Genomic DNA, 8,836 nt, shown 5'->3' on the forward strand with positions numbered 1-8,836 from the left:
TGCTACCAACCCAACAAATTGGCTGCTGTGCGGATTAAACGTGACCACGTGGGAAGACTTTGACCTTCTGTCGACTTGACGCATGTTTTATCATGCCAATTATATGTTACTTAGCATTCGGGTCACATGGATTATCAATAGAGTCTGACCGAAACTTTTACTGAAACTGATAATGAATACTCATTATGTGTCAGTTCCGACTGAAATCATATAGCTCATTTTCATAAATATTAATTTTAATATGTGTAATTATTGTTTCAATAATTAAATTATAATTTTTATGAAAAAGAATTATTTATATTCTTTGGCTAAAATTGACACACAACCGAAATTTCGGTTTTCGATTTCGGCCGAAATTTAATTATTGTTTCAATAAATTATTTATAAAGAAAAATTATATGATATATGAACATGTTTAGACATATAGCCTTTATAGGATTCCTATTTTTAAATTTTCGGTTTCGGTTGAAATTGACACGTACACGGAAAAAAAAAGTTTCTGATTACAGCTAATTCTGATTAGCTGAAATTGCATTAGCTACTATAGCAATGAAATTTGCTCAGGGTCGGATCTAGGCATGGGCCAGACTGGGTACCGGCCCAAAGCCTCATCTTCCCAGGGGGCCCTACAGTTAATGTAACTGTTTCTATAAACCTAAGTCTCCAAAATCACAGCTGGGGGATAGCTTCACAGCTAGATTCACGCGTCCAAAACCGTAGACAGACGAGCTTGCGAGTCTCTATGAACCCAAGCTCTTAAAATCCCATACGTGGGAGATCGCGAGTAAAATCGGTGCTCTTACATGGGCCTCAATGGCCCGGAGCCTCAAAATATTTAATTCGATTCTAAATTTGCTAATACATACAAAGGATTTGCTGCTGTAGCTAATATAAGAACGTGATAGCAAAATATGCATATCTGTTACAGTCAATTTATTTAGTAACCTGAAGTTAGTTGTCATAGTTATTGGATATGTCCGTGTACCATAAAAGAAAATTGTCTCTGCAAATATGGTTTGCTAAAACTGTACTTGCTACCAAATTGTCTGCTACACAGAAAACATTTGCTGTAATGATCAATACATCGACATAGCAAAATGCTTGTCTGTTACAATGATAATATTAAGGCCTCACAGCTAATGGAAATTGGACTTCGAAAACACGACACGGTGTCCATATAATACTACTAAATTTAGCTGCCATACCTAATTTTTAGTTGTGGCAGCTAATCTTTTTTTCCCGTGTAGCCGAGTGTCTCGGTTCAGTTTCAGCAAAAGTTTCGGTCGGACTCTAATTATCAATATGTGTTATATTTATATAATTATTTGTGTTAATAACACATGTGTCTTGTATATATATATAGTAAGATTATAAACTTATTGTTAACGTTAAGGCTTAAGGTGTCCTATAGAGCAAAAAATTAAAATTTTTGTATAAAGTTTTTGTTTAAACAATTTGCCAATAAGAGACAAATAACGTAATATTTTTCTTTGTAGTCAAAATATTAAACGATATGAATGAGAAGATCAGCGTGGGTCAACGGTGACAATCAGAATTGGTTAAATTCTTTCGTCGCGACTGAGTTCGTCTGCTCTGCAAACTTTTCATCTTCGTAACTTATTATGAAGTAGTTACTATTCATAGAAATAAAATATTTGCTAAAAGAACAAATATTTAAACTGTTTCGTAATATTATAGGAAATAAGTAATATGATTCATAGTCAGATATATATCAGTCATATATTAGCATAATCATAGCTTTTTTGAAATTTAATTTTCCGATGACACATGAGCATTTCCTATTTGCGTAATAATAATTATTAATATTTAAATACTCATTTAATATTTATTTATGTGTTACAAAATTTACGAATAAATAAATATATAATTATTCACTTTATTAATATAATAATTAAGATTTTATTTTTGAGAAAAAATTTTTTTAATTATTATAATTGTTATATTAGGAAAAATATAATTTTTATAAACATATAATTTTACAAATTCATATTTTTGTTTTCATACACTATAAAATTTGTAAATTGTACAAAAATATTACATAAATTACTATATAAATTTTTTTGGAAATATGTAGAACAATTTATGTAGAACAAACTTTGGAAATATGTAGAAAACAGTTATATATTGTATATTATTAAGGTGTAACACAATATACATATACAACAAATAAATAAATTTATGAAAAAGACAAAGTAAAAGAATTGAATTAAAAACCAAAACGAAACAATAATAAACAACCAATCAAGCTGAATAATTAATGCTAGAATTTATGTATCAAAAATTCTAAAGAAACCTCAACGCGTTTTGCAAGCGATTATTTTAGTAATAACTTGTAATTTTTATATTTTTAACTGACTTTTAATATTTATGTAATTTACCATTTTCAATTGATATTTGTTTCATATTGAAGATGGTCTAATGGAGATTTGTATAGAATTCTTGTTATATAAACTCTAGCATTAAAAAAACATCCAACTTGGCTAGTTATTATTGTTTCGTTTTAAAATTGTGAAATTTTTAAAGTATGCGAATCTCAGATATTTATTTGCCAGGAATGCATGTTGAATTTCTTTGTACACTTTTGTGGCACACTTTATTCGTACCAATTAAGCCAATAATGTTAAATTGAACTTTTCGTTTGTGCTGAGTGTGTGTTATTAGCTACATATTTCGTGTTAGTTGCCATGTCTCAAGGAGAATGCACGTATATAAAAATGGAGGACATCAGGAATATATATAAAATTTCGCAGAACAAAACGATTTGCATGTGCAAATAAACTAACGTGGTTACATTATGAACATGAAGTACTTGACCTGATAAAGCTGCATGTCTAATAAATTTGAAGATGTTGAAGAACTTATAAAAAGAAAGGTCCTATTGGTGAGAGAAACTCGTTGTTGGCCTTGTCATGTCGTAACCTTACATAAACGTGAATAAATTATCGTCGCATGGTCGAACCGCGTCAGTGCATCGAATGGAAGTAATCCGATTTTGTAGTTTGTACACACCGTTTATCTCTTGACACTTCCTTGTCTATGATTAAAACTCATGGGATGAAAATAGTCATCCAACATTAAATTAATTGATACAAAAACCTGTTTAATATGTGGGAAGACATGCAAGTCGAGTCGATATCCATGTATTATCACAATAATCATAAAACGTATTCTTAAAGAGCTATTATTAATTGTAATCAAGTATAGTCATAAAAATTGATTTTTGCGACATTGAGTACTAAGTTTTAATTGAATATGAGCAAAAATTGTCCTTGTGCATTTGTCGGACAATTAAAAAAATTATTTATTTTAAATTCACAATGGTTTGCAAGAAATTAGCGCCAGAAATATATTTGCGTATCTAATTCATATTGTATGGAAATTGCGGAGTCAGTTTCAGTGACCGAAGTTTACGTTTACAAAATTAAAATGATCCTTGTAACTTTTATTTAGATGACCACTGACTTCACTTTGTGATACATTTGCTTATATGTAATTGACAACGTTCCAGCTAGTGCGAATAATTTGGCTATGAAATTACATTTTATAAAATTACGATCACATGGAATATTAAATTCGAATAATCTAATTTTTAAAGTTATCTAATTTTTTATATCTACTTTTCTTTATAACTGATTATAATCAGGGTTCCCACAGACCTGGAAAACCGGGATAACTGGAAAATGATTCAGGGAAATTGAAATTGATCAAGGAAAACCGGGTAATATATCAGGAAAAATATAAAAGAATCTGGAATTTTGAACTTTGTTCGCAATTCTTTTAAAATGCTTTTATTCCAAATAATTGTTATAATTTTTTAAACATTATATCTAACGTTTATAATTAAATACGTTCAAAACTCGACAATTTTTGGTATAACTGAATTATAACAATGAATGGATCAGAGAAACTTTTAAATTTTCTGAAAAAGATTTTCATTTTAAGTCATGGAAATGCATTTGTAGAAAGAGGACTTTCCATCAACAAAGAAATTATTGTTGAGAATCAACTTGCTAAATCTTTAATTGCGCAGAGGCAAGTTTATGATGCAATACAAGCGTTAGGCGGCTAAATGTGGTAATTGACAAGCAAATAATTCTCAAAATACGAAATGCTAGATCATTGTATAGTGAAGCTCTTGAAGAAGCAAAAAAAGAAAGACAAACACAAACAAATGAAAATTTAAAAAAAAAGACTTATTGATGAAATAAGTGAACTAAAAAAAAAAGAGATTAAAAATTATCACTGAAAAACAGGAGGAAACTGATTTAATAGATGAAAAAATTCATGCGCTCTAAATATCAGTTCGAAAATAAATACGATTTTTTTAGGGAGTATTGAAAAATAAACTAGTTTATACATGAGTCATTTTGTTAATAAAAGTAATTGTTCTCTTTTTTTTAAATGTATAAATTAGACATTTCTCAAAATGTTAAGTTTTTTGTTCTGTATAATTTAATACAAAATCAGTTTAATTGACATTGTTACAGTATATATATACGTTATATAGTTAAGGTATATATTTTATCAAATGTATTGTTTACTTTTTTAACAGTAAAATAAAAATAATCAGTGATTTCAATAAAATAATTGAAATTTATATTTTATTCACTATTTTTATTTGATCACTCCTTTTCATCATAATTGCATTCTTTTTCTCAACACTTATTTATTTTATGTTGGCCTGAATTTGTACAAGATTTTATGCTTTTAATTTTTTGTTTTGTTTAGTAATATAGGCTAATTTTCCTACTACTTCTGCTTTCAATGTTAAAATTTACATACTTATATTGAGAAAAAAATATCTTAATTTCAAAGAAATTTTCATTGATCCAAAGTAATAATTTGTTTGAATATGAGCAAAGAAATATTTCTTTGAAATTAAGATGTTTTTTCTCAGTATAGAACCTTGATTATCCAAATCTCAATTACCCAACATCTTTATTATTTGACCTTGTCGTAATTAAATTATTTCTGTCTACATAATATTCCCCTCTTTTTTAAAAATCTCAATAAATCTAGTTTACATTAGGTCCGATAATCGATGTCATATTTTATGTTGGTCAGGGAAAATTCTTCATTCTCATCTAGAAAACCTGGAAAAGTCAGGAAATTTCCAAATTCATTTTCTGTGGGAACCCTGATAATATCAAATTCTATCTATAGTTATGTAATTTTTATCATATGTATTTACATCTATAATCTTTGTGATTTTTATTCAGTTCACTACTGACCGTGCGAATAATTGACTATTCATTCTAATCACATTTTAATAAATGGTGAGTGCATAGAATATTAAGTTTATACAATGATTATCTATTTTTTATAACTAATTATAATATCAAGTCTGTTTAGTTATTTAATTTTTGTCACATAACATTATTATATTATCACATAGACTGTTTTCTTTAATATTAAAAATGATCTGATTAGGGTCGAAACGTTTGTAATTAGATGCATAATTGTTCTTAATTATTTATTTAAGTATTAAAGCGTGGCTTGTAATCCTTATTGTTTTGAATTCATTATTAATTGAGTCTTAATTGAATACATAATTTTAAAAGAAAATAATGCATGTCATACATCTGGAGGATATCTTCTAATAGAATTGAAAGAACATATAACATATATAGTAGACATAATACATCAAAAAGATTAATTTGTTTATCCTCGAAATTTATTTATTGTATGCCGACACGCCCATGGCTGCCAATGGACTCCTCAATATCGTTAAATAATCGCTAACAGATTCATTTACAACCAAGAGACGATCCCCACCCGATCTTCGATCTTTCGTCTCGACCTCCTTTTTCTCAAATGCCATATAGAGAAATGAAATCGAAGCCTAATGTGTTAACGCGCGATGTTTAAGATCTATTTTTATAATATATACGGTTACATAAAGATTAAAGGTTATCAAGAAATTCATCAAATTTATTCATTAATTTTTTAGTAACTTTCAATCTTTAAGTAACCACATTGTGAAAAAGAGCAAATTACAAAATTTTTAAATTGATAAGTTGATAAAAAATGTTGATAAAAATTGTAAACAAATGGAAATGATTTATTTACATAAAAATGATAAATTGAAAATAACATCCATAGAATAATTTAAGATCTATCTCTTGCATTTTTTGTACGGTTAATGATTTCGACGATATAGGTACCTAATAACTTAAATGTTCGCATGAGCGACATTTTTTAAAATAAATTTCTGCAATTTACAAACGTCAATAACTTCACAAAAAAATCTCATATTTTTATCTGTAGAATATGTTAGCAAATTTAAAAAAAAAAGAAAATAACGATATTTCAAAAGTGCCCGGTTTGACGTGGAATGCCTCATAGATTGTAAGTATATACACGGAGAGAATTTTCTTTTAAAATTTACCCTGAAAATATGGTAATTGTGGTACAATACAAAATTTAAAGATTTTTACCATGCATTTCAGTAAAATTAATCGAACTTATTTTATACTTTATTATAGTTTTATTAATGAATGAGAGAGATTTACATTAAAATTCTTCGAAATACAATGTTGTCCCACGACTATCATACTTTCAAGGTAAACTCTAAGAAAACATTTTCTCCGTATACCTACTAATAAAATCATTTTAAGGAGAAAAAATGTAAAATTAACTTACTTTCCATGGTATGTACAAATTAGTACAAATTCAATCCTTGATTTCTAATGTTATTTTTTTTCTTTTATTTTTAATTGGTCCTGCGGTTAATACGTATTAAGCTAGCAGCGTCACGATTTTTTTCGAAATGGCACACGGTACAAAATTATCATTAATGTACAATTTGTACAATTTAGTACAAAATAAGTACTAAAAATTCCGATTGATCCGATTTGATTCTACTGATTTGGTCTTGCTAGCTTTATAGAGTTGCACATAATGCATAATCTTTTTCACTTGGTTTTCTTTCCGTCGATTATCGTGGTGTCACTGCTTCGCTATCTCTTCATTCTCTCTACTTAGAATATTTTTTAACATCTTACTTCACACATATATTGTGAAATTATTAATAATTTATAAGGAATGATTTACACGTTCTATCGGTTTGAAGTCTCTCAATTGTCTATAGAAGATGAGTCAGTAGAAGAATATAGTGTAATAGATATCGCGCAGCACACAGATGCAGCGTCTGCAGTTTACGAGAATCTGTTGAGACGACTGCCGCGGCGAATCCAAGACTGCCGATACAATCTAGAGAATGATCTCTCTCTCAGCAGGTAGCAAACCTTTGAAGTGCTACCACCTCTCTTTCAACCCTTTACATGCCAGTCATCGCGCTGTTTATCGGTGCGCGCGAGAAACCCCTCGCGTTTTATCTCGCCCCGTTGATTGACCCCTGGTGACCTATAAAAGAACGTTTACTGCCTTCGTAAAAACGATCAAGTCCGAATTGATTTAAAGAGAATAGTTTAACTAATTTTCGTAACTGACGATAGTGCCGTGCAATAATGATCCCGGCGCGTTAAAAGAAATTAGGCTCGGAAACTAATTGCCTAAGCGTTGAAAAGATAAGATACAAAATCTGTGAAAAGGGCCAATGGCAAAAAACTTAATAAGTCTATTTTTTTATTCCTGCACTCTCTGAACTGTTGCACAAACATATATTTGTGTTACTTCAACATATTGCATCATGTTCACCAATTCAGAAAATGCTGAAATAAAAAACAGACCGACATGCTTCTGTGTTTAAGACTAAAGGTGCGTTCGGGGAGACTTTAGTGCTATTTGTGTAATTCTATCCTTGTTTTATGTTTAATAAATAACAAAGATAGAATGACAGAGAAGTAGTGCTAATAGCGTCTCCTCGAACGCACTGTTAAATTGTAACCAACTTGCAGAGTCATTGGCTACGTTTATATTATCGTGCATTTAGGCCTGTACTCCAATTCGACTTTCAATTATTAGGTTCCTTGGTATAAACAGTTGGTAGATATAATTCGTCGTCTCTATGGTCTCGTTTTTTGATAACCCGACCTAAAATATAGGTCAGGCCGCAAATTAGATTTTTCAATGTAAACGTAAACATAACTATTAAACAAATGTTACGAAAGTTGATAAATGACTTACTAGTTCTTCAATCGAAATGCTTCAAATGAATATTTTTCAGAATTAAAATATCAAAATCACTTGTACACAATCAGAAACTTAATTTTAAATAATACGTGGAAAGCGAATAAACACAAATAAGAGAAACAAGTCTTATTTTGTCGAATTTATGATTCTAGCGTAATTCATGATTACGTTTTAAATCCGACAGTAGGGGAGACCGGGGATAGTAGACTCATTTTTCAGTTTCGAATTTTTATAGACGAAATTAAGAGACTTATTGAAAAAATGAATTATACGCCAGTTACTATAATACATATATTTGACTATCTAATAATATTTTAATAATAAGGGAAAACTGATAATTACTATGAAAAAAATGCATTTTTCTAATGCATTCCATCTGATTTAATTAGCCCCGGGACCTGGGTAAGATGACTGATGGTATGGGGTAATTTGAGTAACATTATTAAAATGAAGATTAATAAATATTTTAAGGTACATCTTTGGCTACATAATAACAAAAATTTTATAAAAATGTATTTTAAATACAAACATATTTATTATAAAATAAAAAATGTATAACTTTATACTAAATGACAATTTATCTAATCCGAATCGTTATCCGAATTACAGTTATAACAAACATAATACGATAAGTTACCCTTTATGCATTTAGAGTATCCACACACATGTTCACAAAATTATCCTTTTAATTATTCTTAATATTTTCACATTATTATTACTA

Source organism: Mycetomoellerius zeteki, unplaced genomic scaffold (assembly GCF_001594055.1).
Source record: "Mycetomoellerius zeteki isolate Tzet28-1 unplaced genomic scaffold, Tzet1.0 scaffold232, whole genome shotgun sequence".
Lineage (NCBI taxonomy): Eukaryota > Metazoa > Arthropoda > Insecta > Hymenoptera > Formicidae > Mycetomoellerius > Mycetomoellerius zeteki.